The sequence below is a fragment of the Papaver somniferum genome, chromosome 3, assembly GCF_003573695.1.
Source record: "Papaver somniferum cultivar HN1 chromosome 3, ASM357369v1, whole genome shotgun sequence".
Classification (NCBI taxonomy): domain Eukaryota; kingdom Viridiplantae; phylum Streptophyta; class Magnoliopsida; order Ranunculales; family Papaveraceae; genus Papaver; species Papaver somniferum.
In genome coordinates this window covers 40,062,347-40,080,354 of record NC_039360.1, presented here as the reverse complement: position 1 = coordinate 40,080,354, position 18,008 = coordinate 40,062,347, and positions in this window count along the sequence as shown.

Sequence of the window (18,008 nt, the reverse complement as noted above, 5' to 3'; positions counted from 1 at the left end):
TGTTTCTAATATCCCACTGAATAAGTAATTCGTTATTTGTAATGGACTTAATAACTAGCTTGGCATCCGCTTCAGTATGAATCTTTGTCAGTTGCATATCTCTATCCCATAACAAAGCTTCGCGAATCTCCATGCATTCACCTGCTTCCGGATTTAGAATTCCATCAAAGTAGTGTTCTTTGATCCCTTCGCAGTTACCTGAATGATCACGTAGTACAATACCAGTGCCAAGATAATTAGTAACATGATCAAAGGAGGCATCAGCATTAAATTCAAGAATGCCATGTGAAGGAGGTTTCCAATAAGATGTTTTAGGGAGACATAAATCTGTATGCACTGACTCATGGTTATGCAGATAAGAGTTTAGATGATAGTAAATTTTTTGAACAAAATTATAAGGGTTTAGAGTAACTCCCTGGAAGAGGGCTTCACATCTATGTTTCCGTAATATACATGCCCCTATCATTGAAGTGTATAGCCATTTCTCATCTTGCATGACAGAGTTGTTTGAGAACCAACTCTCAACCCACTATGAGGCACTATGATAAATGTTTCTAACTTGATCAATATTAATGTGAACTCCTTTCCAGATTGTTGTTGCATGTCTGCATTTAAAGAATAGGTGTTCTATAGATTCTTCACTGCCACCGCAAACTTCACAACTAGTATCAGTGTCATAACAGAGATGATCACGTTATCTTAGCTTGAATTCTAAGAACCTCCAGTCTTGAAAAACTATAATAGAGATGCTCTTTCAACTGGGAAATCAAATCCCTCACACCTTGTGTCCTAGTTGATAGCTAGAGTCGTCCTCTATTGACCTAAGTTTCCTCTGTGAAAAATTATTAGGTTTACGACTTAAAGACTTAGCTTTGAGGATTCGTGAAGCCAGGTTCAACTATCTTTTACCTTGATAGTTCATGTATCATGATCTTGCTTTTCTATTATCGAGGTTCTCGTAATCTTTTTCAGGCAAGGTAGATAGTAATTACAAAGTTCTCTTGGTCTCATATTTTCTGATTCCTCAAGATAGATATATTTGAAAACTATTCTTAATTGATAAGTTTAAGATTTTTCTTGAGAGGTAGTAAAGAATCCAGGCTTCTCATCTAAGTGAGTGTAAATGTTTCTGATTTGTGAGGTTGGCTAGCTTTGTCTATTGCAAACATATTTTCAAGTCTTGAAATCAAATAAGATTATTTGTTAGCGCATTGGTATCAAAAGTCTTCACTTAGGTTGAACAAAGTCTTAGGCTGTAAATGACGTCAGTTAAAGGAATTAATTGCGTAGAGCCTTGCGAGGTTCGAGAAACGTAAGGGGCGCGATTGTAACTGAATCACTTGGAGGTATATTCGGGCTCAATTACATTCCATCATGAAGTATGATAGTAGGCTAGTGTTTGTACCGTCTTAATACAGGTTGGTGTTCAAATATGGACGAGGTCCCGGGGTTATCGATTGTTGTGGTTTCCTCGTTAACAAAACTTCTTGTGTCTTGTGTTTTTCCCTTTCCGCATTATATTGTTTATCTTTATAATATGATTTACACAAGTAGTATGTATTCATTCTTTGTAGATATGTCCATATAGTTGTGATCGATTATAAGACTCGTTTCTTGTAGAATTCGCATCTTGGAAGATAGATAACATGTTTATTACTTGGCAGAATTTCGATTTATTATTTGGATACAACTAGATTGATTTTAGATATTGATTTTTCAGATCGTTCAAGTACTCTTCTTAACAATCAGGTACATGGACCCCTTAGCCTATACATAATAATTGAGAAGATATAGAGATATTAACTCTACTTACATATTGTAGCATCATTAAATTGGTTTACTTGCAAATGTATTAGGTTTTATCCATACAGGTTTCCGAAAGAAAAAGTTGGTGGTATACTTGGTACCCTCTCTTTTTCAATAACTAAATTATGATTCCAAGTAAGAAATTCAACAAAAAAATATTAGAAAAACAAAATATTATTCAAATACAATTAAAACATATACATAGCATTTTATAGTTTGAAATGCAAAAAGTACCACATATATTTTATATATTTATATAATATAAAAAAAACACATGAGTCACATGTAAAAAAACAAAATAATAATAATTAAGAGACTTATATTTTCTAAGATGTTTCTTATTGTTCCCATACAAGATGTTTATTGTTAGTAATACTGAAAACCTGACACTAATATTTTGTTATATTAACAATTCAATTCTTCATAATTATTAAAAGGCGAACTACGCGAAACTATATATATATTCAAGAGATTTTTTTTCGCCAATTTTTTTGGGCCTGGGACGATTGTGAGTCTCTATACTTGATTGTCATTAAATTGTTTGCATTACCCTTCATTCAATCCGGTTTTCAAATTACTAAGTAGTTGAGGAATGTGAGAATTATATATCTGCATGTTAGTGTTAAGTAATATTTAAACAAATGTAATATGTAGCTACAAATTACATTATACATATTAGTACCGGGTGTATATGTGAGATATGTTATGACATATCACGAACGCTCATTGCAACCCCTGAGAGAGACTATAGGTGTTATCGTGTATCCCCGTGAGGTAAGTTACCCTCGTGATGCTTTAGAAGAAAAAAAAATCAAAATTTTCCTGAACCAGTGATAATGTATCTTATTTTTCATAATATAGGAGCCTCGTTTCAGCGACATATTTTTGGCGGATATCATTACATCACTTTCTAAAGTGCGTATCTCTTATAACCTATACGAAGTTGACTCTAGTACATAATCAAGCGACTCTTTAAATGAGTTTTGTTTCACTAAAATATGACAATCAAACTTGACATACCAACGCTTGGTGGGTTCAACTGAGCAATGCTTTAACAATCTCCGCCTTTGTCAATTTTAGTGACAAACTCTTACATCATATGGATAAACAAATTACAATAATTCATTATACATACGCTTGATTACAAGTTTCAACAACACAATAACCTGCATATGTTCAATGATAAACCGATTGCACAAATACAATCGCTTGTTTGATAAGACCAAAATAAAAATCATAATTAACTTTATTTTTCTCATCAGGTTCTAATTATTCAAACAATAACGTAGACCTTTCACTTTAAACAAGACAAGTACTAGGTTAGTTAACTAGTATTTCTTGTTAAGGCATTCGGTTAGACTTGAATAACCGAATCCTCCACTTTGATAAGTCAAACTAAGATCAAAATTAACTTACTTTCTCTTATCCGGAATCGAATTGGACTAAACAAATAATCCCGATTTTTTTTGTTAAGCCATAAAATTCATACAAACCAAATAAATCAACTTGCATAATTATTTATCTTAACCATAAGAAATTGAAACAAACATAGATATTAAAGCACCGCAATTGCACCGAAATTTCGTTAATCCTAAAAAATTGATACCAAACAATAAAGCAAGATAACAATAGTTTTTCTCAACCGGAAACAATTGAATCACACACATATCCATACATAAATAATGGAATAAACATCAATTGTACCGAAATTTTTGTTAAGCAAAAGCATATATGCAATAAAATCATGCTTTTCTTAAACATAAAAACGATTAACTAACAAGTTCGTTACCTCAAATTCCTCCCCAGAAAGATATATCATTAAGCGCAAGTTCACATAGAACTCTCCCCTGTTGTGTTTTCATCCTCTCGCAAGACAAAAGAACAACAACAAAAAAGCAACCTTTACCAGAGAAAGGTTGAAAATCGGTTTTACCTAATGCGATGCAAAAGTTGAAAACCCGAAACACACATGCTTTTATGCTAAACCAAAAATGATTCAACATATTGTGACTTTTTCACACACGAGTTTCAATCGGAACCCCTTATGATCCTTTGATAAAGCCTACCAACATGGGCTAGAATTCAATCCCGCTAAATCAAAAAGTCACCCAAGCCATAAGGTTTCACACAATATGAGATCGAATATTAAGGTTATGAAAACCGAAATCAAGCGTCCCATAAACACATAGCAATAACATAAATCATTTAAGCACAGGCTATGTTATCGAAAAACTAAACTATCACAAGAAAAATTATAAAATAATAATTTTCCTGGATTACTCCTTCATCTCAATACTAAAGGAAGGAAGATTATTACTTTCAGTCTTCAGCTTGTGAAATTCTTCAAGTAGATAACCTTGTTGTTTGACCAGAATTTCTTACATATGAGAAATTTTTGTGAAGGATTCTGCAAGAACATGTAATTCTGTCTTTGATTGAAAACAAAAGTGTGTCAATGCTTCGATACACTTATCTTTCTTCAGCATATTCTCTCTTTCCTTCTTTCTAAGCCAATCTATCTTTTTGATTTTACTCTTTGATTTCTCAATATCCAGAGAAGATGCATACTTATTCTTGAAGTGATCTTTCTGATCTAGCATCTTATCAAGATAAGACATTGGATCCAGACTCATAGTTCAGACAAGGAATGACCAAAGATGGAGCATAATCTTTTTATAGCTTTCATACTTTCGAAAATATAACATTCCCATAAATACGAATATCTCACACAATTTTTAATTACTAGATTTTATTCCCATAATCTACACATAAGTGCCTTGATCTTTCTTCTTCCTCACAAAATTTGGCACACAAGGTGAGGAAAGAATTCTAATACGGTACCGATCAGGTGGTATTAGTATGAGATTTTCTCTCATTATGGAATTTTGAGAAACCAGAGTGTTCTTGATATAGTATTGTATGAAAGAGTCTCTTTTTGTTACCTTGAACTAACGAAGTATCTTGAGATTGACTTGGGTTGTCTGTGCAACTTTTAGCAATTCTGTTTTTGAGACAGTTTTTGCATCTTGTCTTATTTTTCCCTTTACCATTAGGTGATTTAATAATATCAGAAGACATGTCCATTTTTAAAATGGTTAAATCACTAACGGATGAGGAAGGAATAAGATTGACAACTAATGCAACATTAGTTGTTTCCTCTTATTCATAGTTATATGAATCAGAGGTCTCATCAAGATTTACAGCCAGTGCCTTTCTTCCAGTGCATTTCCTAAGATTGGGACAGTCTTTAGCTATATGACCAAACCCTTAACACTTAAAGCACAGAGGTTGATATTCATCATCTTCTTCATGATCTTTCTTGACAGGAACACGATGGACGAGAAGATCGATAAGTATCTTTTATGAATCTCTTATTTATTTTTTTCAAGAGATCTCTAAAATGTCTAGTGATCAATGATAGTGATTGTTCAATTTCATCATCAGAAATTTCTGCAATCTGTTCATCTGAATCATTCATCTGTCTATTCTTCTCCATTGGAGCTTTTGGAACTTTTGCAGCTTTGGAAGCAATTCCTTTAGTTTGAATAGACTGTGATTCATGATCAAAGATCTTTAACTTTCCAACGAGTGTGATTCGCGAGAGTGTAGAAAGATTATTTTCTTCTATGATTGCATGCTTCTTAGATTCGTATCTAGATGACAATGATCTGAGAATTTTGCATATTATATCTTTTTCATAAATAGTCTTTCCAAGTGAGAAAGAAGCATTAATTATCTCAGTGAGTTTAATATGAAACTCTTCAAAAGTGTCATTGTCATCCGTTCTAAGGTTTTCCCAATCGGACGTAAGAGTTTGAAGTCTAGCTTCTTTCTCTGATGTGTTTCCTTCGAATACGATCTGAAGATTATACCAAGATTCTTTCGAAGTTTGACATGTTGATACATGATGTTGTAGATCACGATTTACAGAATGTACAATTGCATTAAAACCATATGAATTCTTCTTAGAAAAAGCATTTTTTTCGTTTGAATAATCCACTAAGCGTTTAAACTTAGTTTCCGAATTTTCTACTTTCGGGCGTTTATAACCATCGACGACTAATAGCCATGTATTAAGGTCTCATGATTGAAGAAAAGATCTCATAGAAGATTTCCACCAGAGATAGTTTGTTCCGTCAATTCTTGGTGGTACGTTAATTGAAGTTGATTCATGAGAACTCGAGTTCATTTCTTATAGGTTGGATCGCACCAAACACAGATTATTAGATCCTTTCATGTTTGCCTGCTCTGATACCAAATGAAAAGACGAGGGTACCCAAATACACCTCAATCTAAAACTTTTTCACCTATAAGTCCTTTCTCCGAAAGTGATTGTCTATGGACTGAGTCGAGACAATACAAAAAATCGGTCCACACTTCGTGTGATCATCTATGGATACGAGATCAAGACAGTACAACAACAAGATAACTTGCGTGATTGACTATGGACACAAGATCGAGACAATACGACAACAAGATAACTTGCGTGATTGCTATCAAGTAATTAGGAATTAACGTTTGTGTATTTTACTTCTAATTAAATTAATCAATTATAATTGAGAAAATATAAAAGTAAAAGACACAACAAGATTTTGTTAATGAGGAAACCGCAAATGCAGAAAAACCCAGGGACCTTGTCCAGAATTGAATACTCTCATAATTAAGACGTTATACAAAATCTAAACCAAATTTTTTAGTTGAGACCAAGCAACTAAACCTATAACTCACCTAGTTCCCTCAGATCCCTGCGCCTCCAACTTGCAATAAGTCACAAACTTGGAACAATTCCTTTGGTTCGTATTCTAAACAGTAAAGGAACAAAAAATCTATTCAGTAACAACTCTTTTTAAACAACATGATATGAGTTTGACAAAAGGCTCTCCCGTTTAACCAATAAACTCCTTTGTCGGGTTCTTAGATCAATCTATTTAACAACTACCAAAGTAATTGTTTAGACTATGCGATCAATACTACGAATCACAAAGAAATGTATTGATGCCGATCTACGAAACTAATCAATCCAATCTACCAAAAGATAAACCGATTATAGTTGGATCCCTAGCCGATCAAGTTTTGTGCACAGCAAATATTATGAACTCAAATAAGAAATCTTCTTTGTCTTCAAATCTTCTTAGATCTTCAATAAACACCTGCACACAAACAACTTGAATCTCTTGTGATCAATCACACACAGAACGGAGTCTGTTCACGCACAAGACGTCTTTAGATCTACGAACAGTCTAAAGATCCCCGTTGATACTTTGATCTAGTTTGAGTGAATCTTATATCAGAAGAGAGGATTCTCAAGCATAAACAAACTAGGTGCAATCAAAGTCCAACAACCGTTAGTCAATCAAATCAATCGAAAACTAATAATAAAATGCAATTCTCTAGTTTCCTACCAACGGTACTCGTAGAGCTTCTCAATCCCAAAGAAGTCTTTAAAACGAGCGGTCGTAAGAGATTTCGCCTAATTAGGGTACTTTCCTCTCCGAATAGACGACTCCACCAGTAACAACACAACTAGGTAGTTTTACTGGCTCTGAGGATTAGTTTGCTCGAAATGCAAACTTCAATATTTATAGACCAAGGAAGTTTGGACACCAAGGAATTTCCAAAACCGAATATTCTCAAAGATATGCAACAAAGCCAAAATCGGTTTTCATAATTCCTGGAAATGCTCTATCCAAATATTGACCGAAATCTCAGTAGAAAATCTCCAATTAGTAAATGCACATTACCAGTTTTTATTTTCTAAATATATGCATTTAATTGCTGGAAATTAAAAGCATATAAAATTAAAAACCTTAATTAAAAGATTCTCAATTTATTTCGATCCGTGATTCTCCTTTAGTTATTAAGGAATATATTTGAACAATAATAGGTAAGAATTACTGCACGTGTTCAAAGTATGTCGACATCTTTACTTTGTAAATCCTTTTTCATATTTACATTCTTGGAACCGATTTTTCACATTTCCAAACGAGTTTAGAATTGGTTCATCTGATTTCCAAGAATTATGTGATTGATCAAAAACATTCAATCACAATTCATGGGCTTAACGGTTCTACCAAACCCAAAGTTCGGTTCTACCTCCAAGTGTTTCTATAAAAAGGCTAACTAAGTACCAGGATCGGTTACCAGTATCTCATGGTATTACTTGTGATCGGTTGCACAAGTTATAGGATCGGTTACACCAACTACTAAAACTTGTTAACCTACTACAAGGATCGATTACACATCTTGTGATTAGTCCCACCAAGTTCTAGGATCGGTTACCCAATGACTAGGAATGGTCACACCAATTACAAATATCGATCATACCATCTCAGGTGATTACTTAAGATTGGTTTCACTAATAAAAGTCATACTGATACATAAGTCAGGCAGTGTGAATAGTTTTACCAAGATACATAAACAAGTTATGAGCGGTTATACTAAACACATATATTGGTAATCCAAACATTTGCAATGAATAACAATACCAATAAGCCTAGCAATTTCCCTTTCGATTCACAAAACAAGTTTATGAATTGTACTTCCTTTAAACGAATGTAAAACATTGTTTCCTAGGAAGGAATCTTCACACATACCCATACATAATCACAATAGCATTCATATGATTATATCGTTGTCTTATATACGATACTACATCTAATTAGAGTATAATCATTCACAGCTTCGCAGTTATGTTTTCAATATAGCACGACTTGAAAGATACGTTAGGAATGAAACAGTTCAAGTCAAAATACTACTAACCTCAAGAGGAAGGATGATGTCTTCGATGTAGCTCTTTACTTCTTCACATTCTTCAAGTCTTCGAGTAATACTTGTAAGTCTCATATCCTAATAACTTTCTAGCTAACCAATACGAAGTTGACTCTAGTAAATAATCAAGCGACTCTTTAAATGGAGTTTTGGTTTACTAAAATATGACAATCAAACTTGACATACCAAAACTTGGTGGGTTCAACCGAGCAATGCTCTAACACAAGACATTTTCAGATTTTGGAGACGATTCTGAGGATGATAGCGATATGGAAGTAGAAACTGTTACTAGTCTCTGAAGTACTTCTCAGTTCAATAACAAAGCATCTGCAGCAAGGTCAGCTACTACAGTGCTTGAGAAGACTTTGTCCTGTCACTTTATGAGATGAAAATTTTTAGTCAGTTAATAGATTGTGGAGTTGTCTGTTTCTTATATAGTTTAGCCTGCAGTGAGATTATTAAATGGTTGACGCTCATGAGAATGATAAAATGAGGCTCTATATCATGACCCAAGATATACCTATGAATTCGTTTCATTATTTTTAACCTATCATCTGAAGATCTGTATAGTACATCTTGTACAAGTCTGCTCTCAATAGTCATTTAGGCAACATGGGATATGATCCCATCCTGGTATTAGGTCTATCTTGAGTCATGATTTTTTCCATAACTTTCTAGGCAGTATTTGATTATAGGATGCCCAGTGTAATAATCCTCACTTATCATATTGCAGATATCCTGGCTTCAGCAGCATGATACTAGTTGTATGATGGCGCGCTTCTTGTACATTCAGGTCAGGAGCAATTGAACATCTTTTGACTCGTGCCCGAAAGCTCCAAGTATAGAGATGAAACTCCTTGAGTCTTTTGGTTAGATAAGAATGGTAATAAACAATCCACCAATCATGTAATCTATGTCAATGTATTACTTACATGCCGACATAAACTTGTAAGAGTTGAAGGAAATGGTCACTGACCTGTGTTCACAGTGTTCTAGTTTCATGTGAATGCATTATGAGAATGTATGTGGTGATTAACAACACTGAAAAGAATTTAGTGTATTTGGTGAATGATTAGATTGTAAATTGTTGATGAATGTATTATAGCTTCACCAGTAAGAATGGTTATAATTGAAAAAGCGGGGTCTAACAACCACATCCAATATTTCCTTCGGCAATCTGAATAGACAAACTCCAATATACTTTCAAGGGAATCAACTAGACAGCCAGACTCAATCTATAGAAAAGTATATCAAAGAGATTATATCTCAATTCCTCAATTCAATTTGCAATCAACAAATAGGAATTTTGAGCCCGATTGAATAAGAGAAATAACTTGGACGGTATCACAAACCAATATCCAAGTGTCAATCAATTCAATCAACAACCCAAAGGTAGGATTAAAGAACTGACTGATCTTAACGCACAACCTGTGATATTTCTGTTGTATAAAAAAATATAATGCGAAAAAGAAATAACACATACACCGAAATTTTGTTAACGAGGAAAACCGTAAATGCAAAAAAAATACGGGACCTAGTCCAGCTTTGAACACCACACTGTATTAAGCCGCTACAAACAATAGCCTACTACCAATGAACTTCGGACTGGAATGTACTTGAACCCTAATCAATCTCAAACTGGTTCAAGGTACAGTCGTGCTCCTTACGTATCTGATCCCAACAGGATACTACGCACTTGATTCCCTTAGCCGATCTCACCCACAACCAAGAGTTGCTACGGCCCAAAGTTGAAGACTTGATAAACAAATTTGTCTCAAACAGAAAAGTCTATTGGAATAGATAAATCTATCTCCCACAGAAATACCTACGAGTTTTGTTCCGTCTTTTGATAAATATAGGTGCACATGAACCAATTGATAAACCGTACTTATATTCCCGAAGAACAGCCTAGTATTATCAATAACCTCACAATAATCTTAATCGTATGGTAGCAAAACAAGATATTTTGGAATCACAAACGATGAGACGAAGATGTTTTTGACTACTTTTTATCTTGCCTATCGGAGAATCAATCTCGAGCAAATATTAGATAAGATAGTACTCAATACGATAGAACAAGGCAAGATCAGAACACGCAACTACAGAGAAAATAACTGGGTCTGAATTCACAATCGCAATGAAGTATTTAAGTTGTTAACCTATAGGGTTTCGTGAAAAACCTAAGGTTAAAGGAGAATCAACTCTGGCTTATACAACTAGTATCACACAGGAGGTGTGGGGATTAGGTTTCCCAGTTGCTACATTCTCCTTTATATAGTTTTCAAATCAGGGTTTGCAATCTTAGTTACCTTGGTAACAAAGCATTCAATATTCATCGTTAGATGAAAACAGAAAACCTGATTAGATTCAAGATAATATATTTCAACCGTTAGATCGAACTTAGCTTGTTATACAAAAATGAAATGTACACTCATTTAGGTTTAAGTAACCGTACCTAAACGTGTACACCATGTTGGCTCAACAGTAGTTAACCAAGGTTAGCTATATGAACACCCTCATATCAACCTTATTCATCTTAACCATAACTAGTTCAAATGACTCAAATGAAACTAGTTAAAGAGTTGTTTAATTGTTATATTCTCATAGAAGTATACAAGAACAAAATTGAAGTAAAATCGGTTTGGTTCACTCGAATCAATTCATGAACATTATAGCCACGGTTTGCAAATAATGCATTCCTTAATATATAAATGTATTAGTTCATGAGACAATCGATTTTAAAACTTTAACCAGTATGCATACGGATACGCATACCTAAGTAGCCGGTCTGAGTTTGGGATCGCGAGTATGCGAACGGGTACGCATACATAAGTACACTTCCAAAACCCAACAGAAATTCCAGGACCTATACCTTACGCAAGTATGTGTACTTGGTACACGGAATTTCACAACTACAAGTACGCATACGGGTAAGCATACTTTAGTTCCGGTCATGGATCACATACATGGAGGAATGCACATTATGTTCATGATCCAATGATGGTTAAGTATTCTAAACTCTATTTCAATCATTGAAACTTTCTTAGAGGATGACAATAGCCGTTTTCACACACTATTAGCATCAAAGCAATTTTCAAGTTATTTGAAATAATCATAACAAACCATTCCAAGTCTACACCAAATGATTGTATCACACAAAACATGTAAGATGTTACTCGGCGATTTTCACATGATCATCTTTTGACTTTCGTCAAGAATATAAGATGAACTTGATTGAAGCGAAAGCTTACCAACACATATTTCGAGAAATATGTAAGCGATTTAAACACAGCTCAAAATCTCAAATGTGTATAATCGACAACTATATAGTAATACGACTTTTGTCTCAATATAGGAGATAGAGTAGAAATAGACTTTCCAAGTGATAAATGAGTTTTAGTCTCCACATACCTTTTTTTGATGAAGTTCCACCAGCTCTTCTTAGTAGTTCTTCGTCTTCAATTGATGAACGCCGTGAAGTCTAATGCTCAACTACACAATCTATCCTAGTCCGAGACTTCACTATAAGTAGACTATAAATCAAGACTTATAGTTTTGATCACTAACATTGACAAACAAGTTTGAGATAGCAACGCTTGTACTCTCGAGATCTAAGACTGGTTTAAGTGTTTGAATGTTGTTACATTTTGATGGTTTACATTTGAATGAATGTTGGTATATTTTGAACGCTGCGATCGATTTCATTATTTTTTTCATAGATGAAAAATAACCACAACTTCCATGAAAAGTTTTCAAAGAAGTGACTTACAACTCAAACAAGAGTTGTCAAGGAAATGATACAACTCTAATCATAGTTATCAAAGAGTTCACATACAACTCTAACCATAGTTTTCAAATAATTCACATACAACTCTAACCATAGTTGTCAACGAATTTTCTATAACCCCAACAAGTGTAGTGTAGGAGTTATTTTCACAACCCAGATAAGAGTTGTGTTAGGCATTAAGAGGAAATTTCGAAAGATATTCACAACTGAGCCAAGCGTGGTATAAAATGGAACGACAACTGTGTTTACGATTATTATTGAAGAGTTACAAAGAATTGAGGACCTTCTACAACAACACCTCCCCCCCCCCCTTGTGCAACCTATATATAAACGTTGTCGTATATTATTCAACAACTGATTTCTGGTGTAGTTGATCGATGTTTTTCCCGTAGTGACGGCTCTGTAAGTTATCTTATGTTGAGAATTTCTGATTAAATTAATCATTAAGGTTCCTTTGTGGTTAATTCAATTGAGTTTTCTGGATACAAATTCATGTTTCATGTGATTTTTTAATGTCCAAATAAATCCTTCTTTTCTTGTAAAAGTAAGGTCGCTCTTATTGTTCTTTCGGGAATGATATTTTATGGGGGAGAGTTCTTAATTGAACTTGGGCTGAATTGCCAAATCTTTGTGGGGAGTGCGGTTGTGGAATATTGAAGGAGTTCTTGTATCTTTATAAACTCCTTGATGAATACACTAAGTTTCGACTATGTGATATCATCGAAACAAAGTTGATATGTTCTCTTTTAGTCATGAAGTATCTCTATGAGAATTTCATTATGATCCCGCTAGTTTTCGTACCTTTGCCAATTTATATTGAAAAAAAGGGGGAGAATTATTGTGTAGTTCACACTACAAATACATATGGTTTACAAATCCTTATGTAAGGGGGAGTGTTTTTCATTGTGAGATGCAGTATTGACTAAGGGGGAGTGATACATATCACCGTAGTATTATTGTCAAAGTTGCGATACAATTGAACTTTGATGATGTGTAATAATACTATGACATTGTATAACAATAATTGAGAATAATTGTTTTCTTATTGTTATGGCTACGGATCTTCAACAACTATGTGGTTGAGTTGAACACGTACAGAATCACTGGAGTACTTATAAGTGACAAAGATTTTTAAGTAATGTTGAAGAAAAAAAGAAATCAAGCATTTGGATGAGAAGCTACAAATTTTATTTATTTTGTAATCCATATGTACTGATAGTTTTGTCACTAAAATTGACAAAGGGGGATATTGTTAGAGCACTGCTCGGTCAAACTCGCAAGCATTTTTATCTCAAGCTTGTTTGTCAAGTTTAGTTGTCAAAACTATAAGTCTTGATTTCTAGTCTACTTATAGCTATGTCTTTAATTAGGATAGAATGTATAGTTGAGCTTTAAACTTCACGGCGTTCATCGATTGAAGACGAAAAACTACTAAGGGGAGCTTGTGGAACTTCATCAACAAAAGGTATGTGGAGATTTGAACTCATATATCACTCAGAAGTCTATTTCTATTCTATCTCCTATTGAGACAAAAGTCGTATATCTATATAGACTTTATATTATACACATTTGATATTTAGAGATGAAAATCGCATGGTAACATCTTACATGATTTGTGTGAGACAGTCATTTGATGTAGATTCAGAATGTTTCGTATTGATCATTTGATCACTTGAAAATTGCTTTGAAGCTGATAGTTTGTATGAGACATCTATTCTCATCTTACAAGAATGTTTCACTGATGCAAATGGGAGTTTAGAACAATTAACCTTTGATTAGATATAGCATAGTATGTGTACTTGTATGCTAACTATTGCATGTGTATTCCAAGTCTGGGAATTTCATATGCATACCCATATGCGTACTGATTCAACAGTTGAAGTCCGGGAACTATAGTATGCATACCCGTATGCGTACTTATTTCAACTGAGTTCGGTCGTGAAAGACAGTATGCGTACCCGTTTGCGTACTAGCGAACAAGACCAAGTCCGGAAACTTAGGTATGCGTACCCGTTTGCATACCTGAGTGGGTTAAGTTCTAAAATCGGTTATGTATGTTTACATACTCATAAACAAATACATTCATATAATAAGGAATGCAATCTTTGAAAATGGTGGCTATAGTGTTCATGAATCGATTCGAGTGAATCGAAACCGATTTTTATTCAATTGTGTCTTGTATACTTCTTTGAGAATATAAACAATTAAACAGCTCTATAACTAGTTTCATTCGAGTCATTTGAACTAGCTGTGTTTAAGATGAACAAGGTTGATATGAAAGTGTTCATATGGCTAACTTCGGTTAACTATTGTTGAGCCAACCAAGTGTACACGTTTAGGTACTGTTACCCATATGTAAATGAAGGCACATTTTATTTGTGTATAACAAGCTAAGTCAATCTAATGATTGAAATATATTAGCTTGACTCTAATCAAGTTTTCATCTAACGGTGAATATTGAGTGCTTTGTTACCAAGGTAACATTGATTCAAAACCCTGATTTGAAGACTATATAAGGGAGAACTCTAGCAACTGGGAAATCTAATCCCCACACCTCCTGTGTGATACTAGTTGCAACTAGAGTCGATTCTCCTTTAACCTAGGTTTTTCCTAAAACCATTATAGGTTAACGACTTAAATACTTCATTGGGATTCTGAAGCCAGACCCAATTATTTTCTATGTAGTTGTGTGTTCTGATCTTACTTTATTCTATCGTATTGAGTACTATCTTCTCTAAGATTTGATCGAGATTTAATCTCCGATAGGTAAGATAAAAAGTAGTTAAAAATCTCTTCGTCTCATTCTTTGTGATTCCACAATATCTTGTTTCGCCCCCATACGATTAAGATTATTGTGAGGTGATTGATATTACTAGGCTGTTCTTCGGGAATATAAGTCCGGTGTATCAATTGGTTCTTGTTCACCTTGATTTATCAAAAGACGGAACAAAAAATCGCAGGTATTTATGTGGGAGACATATTTATCTATTCAACAGACTTTTCTGTATGAGACAGATTTGTTTATCAAGTCTTCGACTTTGGGACGTAGCAACTCTTAGTTGTGGGTGAGATCGTCTAAGGGAATCAAGTGTGTATAGTCCTGGTGGGATTCAGAGGCGTAAGGAACACGACTGTATCATAATCAGTATGAGATTGGTTAGGGCTCAACTACATTCCAGTCCGAAGTTAACTTGTAGTATGCTAGAGTTTGTAGAAGCTTAATACAGTGTGGTGTTCAAAACTGGACTAGGTCCCGGGGTTTTTCTGCATTTGCGGTTTCCTCGTTAAAAAAACTTCTGGTGTCTGTGTTATTTCTTTTTCTCATTATATTTTCTATATAATGGAAATATCACAAGTTGTGCGTAGTTCAATCAATTGGTGAATCCAACCTTTGGTTGTTGATTTAAATTGATTGACGCTTGGATATTGTTCTTTGGTACCATCCAAGTTATTTATCTTATTAATCCGGCTCACAGATTTCTATTTGTTCTATTGCAGATTGATTTGGGAATTTGAGATACAACTCTTGGATATATTTTCCTTGATTGAGTCTGACTGTCTAGTTGATTCTCTTGGAATTATATTGGAGTTAGTCCATACAGATTGCCTAAATGAAATATTGGGTGTGGTTGTTAAACCCCCGCTTTTTCATTCCTAACCCACCCAAATATCTGGGAGTTTCTTTTAAACAAGGAAGGAATTCTTCACCAATATTTGCTGAACTTTTACAGATAATGGAAAGAAAGGAAAAAGGATGGATATCAAAGTGTGTTAATCAATCTGCTCGATGGATGCTCATCAACACATCCTTAATTCCAACAGCAAATCATGTGATGCAAACACAGCTTTTGCCAGTGCATGTTCATTAAAAAATGGACCAGATTGCAAGGAACTTTTTCTGGGGGAACGATAAAAACACAAGAAAACTCTATGCCATAGGGAAAGACAAGCTCAACCTTCCTATCAGCAAAGGTGGGTTAGGAATAAGGAATATGAGGAAACATAATTTTTCTCTCCTGGCAAAAGAGTATGGCAGATACATGCTGAATCAAACACAATCTGCAACCGCATATTTCGAGACAAATATCTGCAACAACATTTCATCCTAAGGCCCACACAGAATCCACCAGAATCTGTTAGTTTCGCTTGGAAAAAAATTCATAAAGTGACAGCATTTGTGCAACAGAATGTAATCCAACGCATGTACCGAAATCACCTTTCTTGATGAAAGCTAATATTAGCTAGCATATAACATATACTTTGCTAATATATCAACTAGAGATATGTTATCTCCTGGGATATAACATATAATCCCAAATATAAAAAAGATACTTAAAATATTTTGATTCGGTATCTCACCTTGAGTATCAAGGAAAATAATCGAACATTAAGTAATTAGAAATAAAATACATGTTCCAATACTCTATCGACATCTTATGAACTTTACATTTTAATCAAACTACATTTCCGATATGCAAACCCTAAAATAATATCCAAACCGAAAATGCCTATTTTGGTTAACTAAGGATATGTCCTACTATAGATCCATGGGATAGGTCATAGTAGTGATCCTTTGGACCGGTCCTAGTACAGATCCTTGGTAAGGGATTGGTCCTACTAGAGATCCTTACGATCGGTCCTAATAAAAATCCTTGTCTAAGGGATTGGACATAAAATAGATCATTTGATTCCCTTTCAACTATGAAACAAGTTTCGCAAGTCTACTTCCTTAAACAATATCATTAAATAAAGTTTCTGAGGTATGGAATCAACTCGAAAGTTCAACACACTAAATAATAACGAATTACCAAATAATGTTATGTCATATATCAAAGTTGTATAAAACAACTAGTATATCTTTTCTTGACATTTTGATCATAGAATGACCAAGTGAATGTCTGTTTTGTTTTCAATATAAATTGACTTGAAAGAAACGAAGATAGAAATGGAACAAGTCAAGTATGTGTTACTAGCCTCGAACGGAAGGATGATGTGTTCATTGATGATGATACGTCTTCAAGTTCTTCAGAGTAACGCGAGAAATTCTCTCTAATGTTCCTAGCCTAATATAACAAAGTTGATTCTAGTAATCAAATCAAGCAGCCTCGAGTTTTGAAACTAATATATGATATAACAACGCTTGATGGGTTCAACCGATCAATGATTTAACAATAATAGAGGCGAGTTCACATCAAATGAATTTTTCAAATACTTAAACAAAAACCGCATCAAAATAGAACTGATGATAAGATATACTCAACAACAATCAAGAAAAACTGGATTACGATGCACTCAGACGTAGCCACACTGATGAACGTCGGCGATGACTTGGTCAGTACGTTATTTGAACCTCATGCTTTTGATTGAAACGTACAACTTTTATACCAGGTTTTCCCGCAGGCGATTGCCAACTCGGTCAAATGCGTACACATTCCAAACCCACCGATCTCGGATAAAAGAATTTGTCCACACTCGAAGTATGGACAGTACACAGTTAAAAGTGGATATGAGGTGTTAACCAAACCTGCAGACAACCAAAAAATGGAAAATCAACACCCCAACCCACAAAACTTTGATGTCCGGAATTACACCAAAATCTGGATAGCCAACTGCCTCCCAAAAATCAAACTTTTCTTGTGGAAAGTCA